Below are 15,663 nucleotides of genomic sequence, written 5' to 3' on the forward strand. Positions count from 1 at the left end.
TGATAAAGTGCGGTGTGCACGCAGTTCTTTCACGAAACCTGACTAGTCAGCGTTATAAACAGCAGTTGCGGGGATAACACCAAGTTTCGTCTTTACGTCAGCTATGATTTTATGTATAGCACTGTCTATTACTGGCAGCTGCTCTACACGTTTACGTTACATAAACTTGGTAATTTTGCGACTTCTTATTCTGTACGATTACTTGAACCTGCGTAGCCAGGTCAAAGAAGCTTGGAAATTATGAATGTTCATGTCAGTAGATCTCTGTTGGTAACGGTGCATAGCCTCTCACAAGCAGCTCTAAATCTTTCGAACTGTTTTTCATCCATATGATTTAGGGTTTCCGTTTGATGCATATTTCTTACTTCATATAATTCATTCTTCCAATTGTACAGTTCATGCTCCGATTTTACGAAACAAAAATGCCTTCACACAATGCATAACTTCAAGCGTTTCTTCCCTCCTTTGTTTACCAATATTTCACTGTCTTTTGTCGCTGAAAACTGTTGCAGTACGTGTTTTTTTTTAATTCTTTTTTTTTATTGAAGCTTGGAAGGTGTTCTTCAGAACATTTACTGGCACAATTGACGTCGTCCGAACCACAATTCATAGAATCGCCACAGTTATTTCCTATTTCTTCTAACGTATCCTAATTTCAAACGAAATGTCGATATCATTCGAATGAATGTCAAGTAAATCAACTAACAAATGACACATATGTACTCACTCAGGAGAAGTAGGTGATTTCGGCTGGAAAACATGTTCTTCACATTTCATCATTGCTAAATTGAGAACGCTAATTGGATTCCACATTATTGTGAAACTTGAAGAAAAAAAGGTATTATTTGCAGGCATACCTTACAAAAGCACAATAAATATTAGTTCAGCTTTATCTGTATTGTCAATATTTACCAATACTGCAAAAGGCCACTGATAATTTGTAATAGATATTACTTGAGTGGCTAATTGGAGATAACAGTAACTGTGTACTGTAGTGTCAGAGAAACTATCAACGAATGGTAACCTGCTACCTCCGCCTTGGCGCGCTATGAATTATCAGCTATTTTTTAATACTTGCAGTGCATCTTAGCAGCTAAAATTTTGACAGTACATTTCTCTCGTTGTCTTCTTCCTTTGCAAAAAATTTCAGGGTAGATTTCGACATGTCTTATTGGACCATTCCTTTGTGAGATACAATAACAGCCGCGAGTTGCATATGTACCACAGGTACATCTCTATCACAGTATTACAAAAGATTATAGTTGTTTATTGTAAACGTTGCCATCTTAATCTTTATAAATGCCCTCAATATAATTATTAATAATTATCACATCACAGAAAAAGGATTTATATATGACCAAGAAGTGCAAAAGTGTATGCACAAAATAATAGTGTTCAATAATGCAGCACAGTTACTGTTGCGACTGTAATGGATTGATCATTCTAAGACGTCTACACAACAGAAAGCTATCTCGTAGCACCTTTTAGAATTTTCAGTCAAATCAATCTCTATGATGTTTGTCTTTTCACAGTTTGTTGGAGAGAATGACATAACCATCTGTTTAACAAAACAGATCACATTTCACAGTTCAGGCGCTGATGACAGCTGAGTTGAGCGCCCCACAAACCAAACATCATCATTGCACATTTGTTTCTATATTCTGTGCCTACTCACAGTTCACAAAATATCTACATTTGATGGCATACTAATATGTAAAAATGTTGCATCTGAATCGAACTGACTGTGACGTCCTTTTGTTGACAAGTGTATCAATTTTCATTGTACATCCCACATATGGGACGCCACCAATCTGTTGCGTCTGCTACCTTTTCTTGACATAATACACTCGTGTTCAGAAAAAAAAAAAACAGAACACCTTTCAGTGACTAGAGATGGGACATTCGTATTGACAGGATACGTACATTAGTACGTTCTGCAGATATTAATAGCACTTGAACCATGTCGACCCGCGGGTTCGACGTCAACATCGACATCGCGGCGCAACGCAACTTAACGGTAAAATGTGCCTGCAGCTCTTGCTGATGTTATAAACCGAAGGTGATGGATCAGTGGATTTGAGCGTACATGCAAGGTCCCTCACGGACATATGTGCGAACCGTACCATTAAATCAATGAGTCTGAAAGAGAGCACGTTAGTGGCATGAGAGAATGTGATGCATCCATCCGAAAACTGCTGCTCATGTACGATGAAGGATGAAGTCTTTTGGTAGTGCAACGTGTGTGGACAATGGTTCACAGAAGGCTGAGAAGATGGAGAAGATCCGATATTGCCGTTGCAAGACCGATCTGCATTCTCCTCTGATCTGGCGCAACAGTATAACAATGCAACACATCTTACGCTATCTGGGGTGATTCAGTCCGTTGCTGTATGTTATGGCATGGGTTACATGTGTATCGTCCACTTCTCTGCCTACCTTTGACAAATGTGCGGAAACATGCTAGACGCAATGGTGTATGGAATAATGTCACTAGGGACAGGAATGACATCAGATAGTGTTTACAGACGAATTCAGGTCCCCTTTGTTTGAAAATAATGCCCGCATATTGATTCGCAGCAGACAGGCAACCAGTATCACAGTGACTGCATTCGCACAAGACATAAAGTGCCAATTCAATTCCTTACAGTGTGGAGAGCTATTGGGTACAACCACAAATCACAGTTGCTGTGTGTCCAGGGCACGGTAACAAGTGTGACCTACGTGAATGACATCCTGTGGCCCACAGCCATACCCTTTCTGCACAATGCCCCAGATGCCACATTCAACAAGACAATGCACAACCACATGATGGTGCATGAATATGCGCCTCTTTGTGTTACAGGATGTCAGCCTTTTGCCCTGGCCTGTGAGATCACCAGACTTGTCGCTAATCGAAAATGTGTAGCATATAGTGAAACGGTGGGTGCAGTGCTGTGACCCAGTGCCAACCGCCACAGATGAATTTTGGAACCAGGTGAAGGCAGCATGATTGGCTATATATCAGGACGTCATACGCTTCAATGCCGTCTTGCATGGAACAAGTTATCAGGGCCCGTAGCAGACCCTGTGTCTATTAGGCAACAGGACACACACTGAAATGCTAACCATATCTGCAGAACATTCTAAAATACATGATCTGTGAATATGAACGTCCTATCGCTAGTCATTCGAGGTATTCTGCTTTTTCTAAATGTCAGAGTATCTATGTCTTTCTTTCTTAAAATAAAAAAAATTCGTATGTCTGTTGTAGCTGCTCTGTCAATCTAAGTGAACATTCTTGTGAATGGAAACTGTTACATACTTTTTCCCATACTTTTTACAGAAATCTAGAAAGATCTCTTATTGTTCAGAAAACAAGTACCTGGTCCTTTAACTAGTTTCAAGATGGATCAGTTAAATTTTAATTGAATGAGATAGACAACTGCAACTTTCGTGTTTTCTACTACACACTTGAACCCATTTGCAGTATCTCCCAGCCTCAAAATACCCTAAAACGAATAGTTTTGCGATCTGGAACACTTATCACTCGTGTCTGACACGCTATTTCTGTAGATAGCGACTAAGCAAATATGAAAAGATGTATGTATAGTCTTCAGTTACTGCCAATGCAACTGGACCTGAACACTATTCCAGGAATAACTGACTTGAGAATAAAATGGCATAGTGCACACACTCCAAGTTAACTTATGGTTAGCGTATTCCTGAGTTATTTATCCCTGAATTTATCCAGAGATTGTACAACCAGCCCAGAAACATGTAAATTGTCACTGCTTATGCGAGCTAAGTTTAACACAGTAAAATTAACAGGAAACTCACTTTTTTAAGGAAAGCTATAGGATATAGCTTTTGTGTTTCTCTGTTATTGGTATTAGCTATTGTACATAAACACATCCATCTTTATCATAAAGTAATTGTTATCTGTGTGTTACAACAACATAGGTACTTGTCATTCAGCTAGCAGGAATCTTTAGTTATTGAATCTATATAATCATAGCAGTGGAAGGAATGGCTAAAAAGTTATGTTCTTAAATTTCTCTTGACTTGTCACACAAATTGTGTCTCATGTCATACTTTTCTTTCTTTTCCACCAATTAATCAGCTACTGCTGACACTGAAATCCTTTGAGTCTGGCAGTTCTTTCTGTCCATTGGAGACAGACAGCAGGATTATTGAAAGGATGTGTATGACGCTTTACAACATGAATAACAGACAGTTTTGTTAATTATTTCAGTTTTCTGACGAAATTAAAATAAAATAAACAAAAGTAATATATTAATCTATATTGATTCTGAATTCATTGTTTTAATTTTTATTTTATGACCCTAATTTTTAGTTTTATCCTCTTTTTTAACCAATACAGTTACTCTTTCCTTCCCTGGTTCTTGTCAAGCAACTTTGGAAGCAGTACCATTTGAAACTGTGCAAATTCTTTCATATTTGAGCATAAATAATTTTATTCTGGAAACAAAACTGACAGTTTTAAGCTGAGGCAACTATAGAAAATGATTGGACAAACCAAAATTATGTATGAAATGCCCTCAATAAAAGTATAAATAATTATCACATCATAGAAACAGGATTTATATATTTCCAAAAAGTGCCAAAATGTATGCACAAAATGATAGTGTTCAATATTTGAGCACAGGTACTGTCTGTAGAACACGTATTGCTGCTGTAATGAACTGCTCATTCTTAAAGTCACAAATACAATAGCAAGCTAGTTAGTAACACCTTCCAGGATTTTCAATCAAATCAATCTCCATGATGTCTGTCTGTTCACAGTTCGTTGGATACTCTGAAAAGACCAACTATTTCACAAAGCAGATCGGATTCCGTAGTTGATTCTATATTCTGTACCTACTCACAGTTCACCAGCTACCATACAACTACATTTGATGGAATACTATCGTGTCTAGAATTACCTCACTTGAATCGAGCTGACGGTGGCATTGTTTCTTAGACAACTTTATCAAGTGGTGTATTACATCCTACACTGCTTGAAACTTACATTCCATGTATGGGGCGCCACCAATCACTAACATCTGCTATCTTTTCGGGGCATAATATTCATGTGTTTCTTCCTTGAATAAAAAAAATTTAAAAAATCGTACATCTGTTGCTGCTGCTCTGTCGATCTATCTGAAATTCTTTGTGAATGGGAACTGTTCCACATTTTTATTCTACTGGGAAATCTAGGAAGATATGGCCACACAACAAATACCTGATTGTTTAACTAATCTCTTGATGATTTGTCATATTGTTATATGTACATGTGGTGCACAAACTTAGTTAAATGTTTTGGACTGATATTTTCATTGAAGCAGACCGCTGTACTTTCTGTATATTCTACTATGCTCTTGAACTCATTTACAGTTTCTACCAACCTTATAGTGAAAATTTTTGCGGTCTGGAACGCTTATCACTCATGTTAGATACACTGTTTCTGCAGACGACAACTAAGTAAATATGATATGACGTATTCGAAAATACTTATTTCTAGGGACCCCTCTGACTTCGGGAGTTTTGTATCTGCAGCTCGTAGCGGTTTCTGGTGGGAGACAGTGTAAGCTTATATTCGGCTTTAGAACAAGGAGCTTGTGATTCATTCCGTGGGAAATTCAAAATTGTATGTTAATTACTGACGTCTTTAACCTCATGTACAAATCTTTAACATATTACAGCGTGTCAGCAACTGTGAGATGTACAGAAAATAAACAATTTTTTCAGCCTTCAGTTGCAAGGTAATTTTACTCGTTTACCTAGGTTTCTATTCCGGTAATGGAATCTTCTTCAGAACCTATAAATTAAACCACGTACAGACATAAATTACTCACTAAAATGTTTTATCAGTCTAATGATTGAATAATAAAGAAATCGTGATACTTACAAAAAATTAAATTATTTTCAGAGCCAAACACTGGCCATGTCACAGATTAAAAATTAAAACAATAAAGACGCATAATCATAAGATTGTATCAGTCAAAATTAAAACCATTAAGGCGAATGTAGACGGAGATACACCGGCCAGAAAACTAGGCGTTGTGAGCAGTTACGCGGCGAGGCTCGTCCGCGGCCAAGCGCATGTGCGAGCGCAAGTGCAAGCGCAGGCGCGAGAGACAAACTGTCTCAAAATTATTTAGAGCAAATATACATATAAACAAAATGTGACTGAAAGCCATCCTACAATTGGACAAACCTATCTATTGGTATAGCAACATTAAACAATTTACCTGAGAACAAACTACAAAGCCAAGGTGTTGTTGTTGTGGTCTTCAGTCCTGAGACTGGTTTGATGCAGCTCTCCATGCTACTCTATCCTGTGCAAGCTTTTTCATCTCCCAGTACCTACTGCAATCTACATCCTTCTGAATCTGCTTAGTGTATTCATCTCTTGGTCTCCCTCTACGATTTTTACCCTCCACGCTGCCCTCCAATACTAAATTGGTGATCCCTTGATGCCTCAGAACATGTCCTACCAACCGATCCCTTCTTCTGGTCAAGTTGTGCCACAAACTTCTCTTCTCCCCAATCCTATTCAATACTTCCTCATTAGTTATGTGATCTACCCATCTAATCTTCAGCATTCTTCTGTAGCACCACATTTCGAAAGCTTCTATTCTCTTCTTGTCCAAACTATTTATCGTCCATGTTTCACTTCCATACATGGCTACACTCCATACAAATACTTTCAGAAATGACTTCCTGACACTTAAATCAATACTGGATGTTAACAAATTTCTCTTCTTCAGAAACGCTTTCCTTGCCATTGCCAGCCTACATTTTATATCCTCTCTACTTCGACCATCATCAGTTATTTTGCTCCCCAAATAGCAAAACTCCTTTACTACTTTAATTGCCTCATTTCCTAATCTAATTCCCTCAGCATCACCCGACTTAATTAGACTACATTCCATTATCCTTGTTTTGCTTTTGTTGATGTTCATCTTATATCCTCCTTTCAAGACACTGTCCATTCCATTCAACTGCTCTTCCAAGTCCTTTGCTGTCTCTGACAGAATTACAATGTCATCGGCGAACCTCAAAGTTTTTATTTCTTCTCCATGGATTTTAATACCTACTCCGAATTTTTCTTTTGTTTCCTTTACTGCTTGCTCAATATACAGATTGAACAACATCGGGGAGAGGCTACAACCCTGTCTTACTCCCTTCCCAACCACTGCTTCCCTTTCATGTCCCTCGACTCTTATAACTGCCATCTGGTTTCTGTACAAATTGTAAATAGCCTTTCGCTCCCTGTATTTTACCCCTGCCACCTTTAGAATTTGAAAGAGAGTATTCCAGTCAACATTGTCAAAAGCTTTCTCTAAGTCTACAAATGCTAGAAACGTAGGTTTGCCTTTCCTTAATCTTTCTTCTAAGATAAGTCGTAATGTCAGTATTGCCTCACGTGTTCCAGTGTTTCTACGGAATCCAAACTGATCTTCCCCGAGGTTGGCTTCTACTAGTTTTTCCATTCGTCTGTAAAGAATTCGTGTTAGTATTTTGCAGCTGTGACTTATTAAGCTGATAGTTCGGTAATTTTCACATCTGTCAACACCTGCTTTCTTTGGAATTGGAATTATTATATTCTTCTTGAAGTCTGAGGGTATTTCGCCTGTTTCATACATCTTGCTCACCAGATGGTAGAGTTTTGTCAGGACTGGCTCTCCCACGGCCGTCAGTAGTTCCAATGGAATATTGTCTACTCCGGGGGCCTTGTTTCGACTCAGGTCTTTCAGTGCTCTGTCAAACTCTTCACGCAGTATTATATCTCCCATTTCATCTTCATCTACATCCTCTTCCATTTCCATAATATTGTCCTCAAGTACATCGCCCTTGTATAGACCCTCTATATATTCCTTCCACCTTTCTGCTTTCCCTTCTTTGCTTAGAACTGGGTTTCCATCTGAGCTCTTGATATTCATACAAGTCGTTCTCTTATCTCCAAAGGTATCTTTAATTTTCCTGTAGGCGGTATCTATCTTACCCCTAGTGAGATAGGCCTCTACATCCTTACATTTGTCCTCTAGCCATCCCTGCTTAGCCATTTTGCACTTCCTGTCGATCTCATTTTTGAGACGTTTGTATTCCTTTTTGCCTGTTTCACTTACTGCATTTTTATATTTTCTCCTTTCATCAATTAAATTCAATATTTCTTCTGTTACCCAAGGATTTCTACTAGCCCTCGTCTTTTTACCTACTTGATCCTCTGCTGCCTTCACTACTTCATCCCTCAAAGCTACCCATTCTTCTTCTACTGTATTTATTTCCCCCATTCCTGTCAATTGCTCCTTTATGCTCTCCCTGAATCTCTGTACAACCTCTGGTTCTTTTAGTTTATCCAGGTCCCATCTCCTTAAATTCCCACCTTTTTGCAGTTTCTTCAGTTTTAATCTACAGGTCATAACCAATAGATTGTGGTCAGAGTCCATATCTGCCCCTGGAAATGTCTTACAATTTAAAACCTGGTTCCTAAATCTCTGTCTTACCATTATATAATCTATCTGATACCTTTTAGTATCTCCAGGGTTCTTCCATGTATACAACCTTCTTTCATGATTCTTAAACCAAGTGTTAGTTATGATTATATTGTGCTCTGTGCAAAATTCGACCAGGCAGCTTCCTCTTTCATTTCTGTCCCCCAATCCATATTCACCTACTATGTTTCCTTCTCTCCCTTTTCCTACACTCGAATTCCAGTCACCCATGACTATTAAATTTTCGTCTCCCTTCACAATCTGAATAATTTCTTTTATTTCATCATACATTTCTTCAATTTCTTCGTCATCTGCAGAGCTAGTTGGCATATAAACTTGTACTACTGTAGTAGGCGTGGGCTTCGTATCTATCTTGGCCACAATAATGCGTTCACTATGCTGTTTGTAGTAGCTTACCCGCATTCCTATTTTCCTATTCATTATTAAACCTACTCCTGCATTACCCCTATTTGATTTTGTGTTTATAACCCTGTAGTCGCCTGACCAGAAGTCTTGTTCCTCCTGCCACCGAACTTCACTAATTCCCACTATATCTAACTTCAACCTATCCATTTCCCTTTTTAAATTTTCTAACCTACCTGCCCGATTAAGGGATCTGACATTCCACGCTCCGATCCGTAGAATGCCAGTTTCCTTTCTCCTGATAATGACGTTCTCTTGAGTAGTCCCCGCCCGGAGATCCGAATGGGGGACTATTTTACCTCCGGAATATTTTACCCAAGAGGACGCCATCATCATGTAATCATACAGTAAAGCTGCATGCCCTCGGGAAAAATTACGGCTGTAGTTTCCCCTTGCTTTCAGCCGTTCGCAGTACCAGCACAGCAAGGCCGTTTTGGTTATTGTTACAAGGCCAGATCAGTCAATCATCCAGACTGTTGCCCTTGCAACTACTGAAAAGGCTGCTGCCCCTCTTCAGGAACCACACGTTTGTCTGGCCTCTCAACAGATACCCCTCCGTTGTGGTTGCACCTACGGTACGGCTATCTGTATCGCTGAGGCACGCAAGCCTCCCCACCAACGGCAAGGTCCATGGTTCATGGGGGGGGATAGCCAAGGTATAAAAAAAAAAAAAAAAAAAAAAAAAAAAAAAAAAAAAAAAAAAATTTTCATTTAGATATTATAGTAAGAGGGCGAAGACCTGCTACAGTAACTAAAAATTAGTGTCGAAACCATGCGTGCTAAGCATAAAATGTCTTTAACATAAAAACGCCTTAGCAACTATGTGTCATTACCAAGCATATTACGAAATACAAAGACACACATGTACAATCGCACTATAATAAAGGGGCAAAGCAGATAGGGAAACAGCATCGGCCATTCGAAGTGGACTGTGGGTCAACTCCACTGGAGTAAAGGTTGAAATCCTTTCTAGTTTAAAATTTAAAATGTTCAGCACATTATTTCTGTTTCAATTATTTTAGTAAATAATAAAAATTGAGAACAGAAAATGAGAAATTGTAGACATTTGTTGTCCTCAAACAGTTTTAAGCGAATTGAGGACTGTCCCCAGAAAATAAGGCTGTCTGGTTACCTTAGTTTAATGAATAGAAATTTAAGAAGAGCTTTGCAATTTTTGAGCCATTGGATGTTGCTGCTGAAGGAGGGGGGGCTGTCGGGGAGGCGAATAGTAGTAAACAAGTGGGTCTCATTTTCGAATTCTTGTCAGAGGTGGCAAAACATCTAGCAATGCCTCTGTACTCAGAGTACTGACGTAGGAAAGTTTCTTGCTGAGGATATTTTGGATAAAGAAATTGCTAGTAAAGTGCAAATTATTTTGCAGAAATTTATGATTGTTGATTATAAAGACTATTTTAGTACTGTACAACAGTGTGAGTTCTGAATAAAAACTACCAGTACGTGTTGTGTCTGATTTTGAGTAGTGTTTTTGCTAATGAATAAAAGCAAAGAAAATAGTCACTGTTAATGACAATGAGTTAAAAAATACAGCATACCATCAAAGCACTTTTTTGTGAGAACCATGACCAAGTATGTAACACTATGTTTCTTTGATACAATTTGTAAATTTATATAAGTTTCAGAATAAGATTTTAAACTTCGTGTGTGGAAAATGAGACATTCTAAGGCAGATTCTTCAAATAAATATATCGTATTTTTATTTCATCCATTTCGATTTTGATGCAAACTGATATAAATTATGCATATTTGAAACTTAATATTTTGTATGACAGTAGAAGAATGTCATGGCAACATCGTCCTTTTCATAATTTTATGGGTTAGCAAGATTAAAATTTATCATAAAAATTTTGGTTTTCATCCCTGTATCTTGAACAATCTACTGATGTAAGCTTTTATTAATGCCATACGTTTCAGTGTACAAACTTCAACTATATTTTTCCACTTTTCAAATGCGTGGCATCTTAACATGAACAAATGCACGGCAACCAAAACACACGAACGGTACACAGAAGACTACTTTTTATATAAGTTTTCGCTGTCTGCCAGCACATGGCGCTATGAACTGCAGACACGACGTCTGCTAGGAAACAAATCGGCTTACCTGATCAGCGCTAAGATTTACTGTCACTAGAGACAAATCACGAAAATACCCTGCATCCTCCTCAGTTGTTGCCAACTTAACTGGATGGGAATGCTATTCTTGGGATAACTAACTGGGAACTATCATGGATTTATCTCGAAATTGTACAACTGGCCTTTGGATTTGGTGGTATGACCCAAAGCAAGGAAAAAAGTTTGGTAAACATGGGCTCAAAAATGCATACCTAAGTACCTATGAGCAATGTTCTTCTTCCCTAGTGCGAAACACATCTCCTCTATTGAACAAGTGCTGATATATCTCAAGTTATGCATTTTAGAGTACTTGTTTACGCGATATTTTTTCTTGTTTTGTTCAATACTACCACCTCTGAAAATTCCCTACCTTACAGTCTTAGCAACAACAGCTCCGATACATGTACTCCACTTTCATAGGTATCAGATCTGTTTTCGCTTATAACTACCGACTCGTTCCTTTCTGGTATAGGGATCCTTGTTTCAAATTAATACATTTATCCTTCTCCACCACCCTCAACAGTTTGTATCCCCGAAAGTTCGTAACATCTTCACAGAATCAGCGTGTATGTACATTCATTTACAGGCGCTGATGCTTTGACACACTGTCGCGTCATTCGGTGATGTTTCTGGACACGAGTTCCTGTCCAAAATGTTATGTACTCACCCACCTTTTCAAGTCCTAGAAGTTTGTAACAGTAGTTTCTGAACACCCTGTATTTTTACTAACAAACAAATGTCGATGTTTTGAAATGTTGTTTCACTTCTGAGCAATATACCACTCAAAATTGATCAAGAACATTCATTACTTCGCCCATTAATAAAGTTTATCGTTGTAAGTTCCTTAATTTCGATACTGTGTTCCAACTTGTTTGTATTATGTATCATACCTCATAGCATATCACCTTCGATGTTCGATAATCCGCTAAGCGAATTGCCGTAGACAAGACGTTCTATCTAGTGTGAATTATAGTCGATTCAGAAACTGTAGTGTCAGGTATGTGTGAACCACAGCCGACTTTAAACTGGGTTTCCACAGCCATGAATTTCTTACACGTGCATTTCCTCACTACTACGCTTAATGCACTTTAGCATTACCACACACCTCAGTTCTGAATGCCACTTATGCGACTTTTACTTATGCTTTTAGGTGGATAGCTTATAGTGACTTTGATGAGCAAATCTCGGACGCACAAATGTTGCATATAGAAATCGTTTGGGGACATCCAATGTGCCAATGTAGTAGTTATCTGCAGAGGACGATGTTTCATTAGAAAATCATTTTCGAATGACTAAAACCAATTTTGAAAGCCTTTTGAGTGATATTTCTGACTCTGCACAAAATCTACTACACATTTGTAAGATACCATTCAAGCTCGCATTAAATTACAAGTTACATGGAAATATCTGGCAATAGGTGTCACTATAATATGTGTATTACATTTGGAAGAACACTGTTTCTAAAGTTTTATGTTATCTATGATACATTGAAGGTTAATCGAAAGTAAGGTCTCAGTTGTAAAGCTTTGTTTTTATTTTCAGTGTTATTCAAGGTTCGATCAGGTCACACGTGCTGTAAATATATTTTTGTTTTATTGATGCAGTACTCAATTTTGTAGCATAAATTTGTACTACTGTGCGGAATAGTCATTACTCAGTTATAATGTCGATATGAACACTGTTATATCTGGATAGGATTTTGATGAGTGTTAAGAGTAGTTTCAGATCTCAGAAGCCACAAATAAATTTCCATTTCACTGTATTATTGACACTCAATGAATAAAGCAAAAAATTATTATCATTATACAGAAATGAAAATACCATCACAGTATTGACTGTTTTGCAGTAATATCATTCTCACAAAGTTCACACTCTCAGTTACAATACTTTTTAATCGCTTTCGTCACTCCCAATTATGTTGTGTTATGCTATTACAAATATGTGAATATAGAGAGTTGCTGAATGCTAGAGAGATGTTCTTATCACTCTGTTTAAGAATATTTTACCACTTTAGAAAGTATTTATTTACTTAGTTGAATACTAAGCCCATTATTTCGGTATGGCATTAACGTTCCACATAATGAACAGACTGTTCTGTCTATGGACCAGAGCAGAAAGAAAGCAGATCCACCTAACGGTAGTTGCTGAAGCTCGTAGGCGATGATGGGGAAGCGACATCATTCAAGAAAGTAGAGCGGCCTTCAGTTTCCATAACTTATATGTAAGTTGGTATGAAGTGTGAATGTAGGACGTTTTCACATGTAATTTGACTTATGCGAGTCGTGACTGGTGGATCCACATGTAAAGATATGTCCATACAATTTCATTGTGTGCAATCACAGATGCATTGGAATAAAGGGACACACACAAAAATTTGTGGAAAGGACGTTAGTACAAATGGGCATTCTGGAGTCTACACATTGCCTTGTTGCGTTTATTGTGATGAAAAGGTGACAGAAAAAGAAAACACAAAAGTGATTGTAGGTAACGAAGTACATAAGCAACAGAAGCACAAGAAACAAAAAGCGGTGACAAAGCTTTGTCTCCAAATTTCAGGATGAGGTCACAACGAGATTTTAGTTTTTCTACTTGTGAAATTGCTGCAATAAGGCTGGCAATAAAATTGTTTTAGCTAGTAACTGTCAACTTACATACAAGTCAGAATTATTTATTCCCCATTTCAAAACAAAGTGTATCAGTTCTATCAAATATGTAACTTGCAATATGGAATAATTGTAATTTTTTATTTGATTGTTTTATACCTGTGTTCACTGCAGGAAATACCTAAGCTTGTAATTATTAGCACATTTTGTTCCTGTACACTGATCATTCTTTGTCTCTATTAGCATAAGTAAATACTGTTCTCATGTATAATTATGCAGATCCATGCAGTTCACTTGTATACTGGATCAATGGATCACGAATAAATAAATAAAAATAAAAGTGATTGTTTTTGAAACTGAGAAACACCTAAGGCAGGTCCATAGTCATCATGTGAAGGTTAATTAATTTACAATGCATCATATGTATTTAATAATGAAATATGATATGTTGATTAACGTCCTCGTACTCGACAAACATGGGAATTTTATAGAAGCCGGAATCCACCAGAATGGAGGTCGTATTTTTCAGTTTTGTATTTTTTTGCACCATCAGTGTGCTTCATTTCTATTTTCAGTAGCTTGTTGAGGAGTTACATAAATTTCATCACTTCTTTTGTTCAGATATCAGACTCCTCAGTTATTATACTTCTAAGTCCCCATATCATGAATATTTGTCCATAGATTTCGTACATACTTTTCATAAATTTTTGGCTTATTCTTTTCAGTTTTCCTACTTCGAAACTTACAGTGTCTTAGTCTGTGTAGAAATATGACTGGAGACATTTCATGTAATAAGTGACGCTCAGGGCTACACATCTCGAATTTTTATTCAAATAATCTTCAGAAGCGGTAATCCATACGACTTCCTTCTTTGTCTGCAATCATCTATAAAATTCAGAGTACTTCCTTTGGAGTAACCAGACATTTTTGCACATAAATCGCTCCACAGTATAACCGAAACACACAACACAAACATATATGGCCTCAGCTGGCTGTCGTCTGCTAAAATGCACAAAGATTCCCACCAAAGGAGGGTAGCAATACGCGTTATGCAGGGCTTCAATTTCCAGGAAATTACACGTGCACACATTCACAAGTGTACTTGCGCTGTTGGAATTTTATGCTCATGCACAAAGTTGAACACAAAAAAAATATCATGCGGTCGTACCTTAAGGTATTGATGCTAGTGGACACCCAGCTTTATGCAAGCCAGAGTCATGACAAATGGCAACACTGTGAAGATGTATTATTACCGATTCAGGGAAATACATATTCTGATAGTTTTCACTTCAGTTGTTGCAAGATGAGCAACATCTGGCTAAAAGTTTCCCCTAGACGTCTAAAGACAGCTGCTCTGTCTGTAAACGCGAGTTTTCTCAACAATTGGTTGTTACAAAAATGATATTAAAAGATACTGTGAGGGTGTGAAGTCATAGAATAAACTTCATATATTAGATGGGTAGATCACGTAACTAATGAGGAGGTATTGATTAGAATTGGGGGGAAGAGTAGTTTGTGGCACAACTTGACAAGAAGAAGGGATCGGTTGGTAGGGCATGTTCTGAGGCATCAAGGGATCACAAATTTAGCATTGGAGGGTAGCGTGGAGGGAGGCCAAGAGATGAATACATTAAGCAGATTCAGAAGGATGTAGATTGCAGTAAGTACTGGGAGATGAAGAATCTTGCACAGGATAGAGTAGCATGGAGAGCTGCATCAAACCAGTCTCAGGACTGAAGACAACAACAACAACAACAACAATGTAACATGTTGGTAAAAAGATAGTGTATTACGCACAGTAAATGTACATTATCGTCATTTAAGTAATATTTTTCGTATATATGTTCCTTGTTCCAGGTTGTGGGAACACTTGTTAGAAAGGTGATATAAGCTAACAGTGGTATTCTGGTTCTCAATATACACAGACATTAATGGAGCAATTCTGAGGAAAAGCTGAATTATATCCAAATTAATTCTTTATTTATTCACCCATAGAACAATAAACATTGTACGGATGTTGTCAAATGTTT

The sequence above is a fragment of the Schistocerca serialis genome, chromosome 4 (assembly GCF_023864345.2).
Source record: "Schistocerca serialis cubense isolate TAMUIC-IGC-003099 chromosome 4, iqSchSeri2.2, whole genome shotgun sequence".
In the NCBI taxonomy this organism is placed as follows: domain Eukaryota; kingdom Metazoa; phylum Arthropoda; class Insecta; order Orthoptera; family Acrididae; genus Schistocerca; species Schistocerca serialis.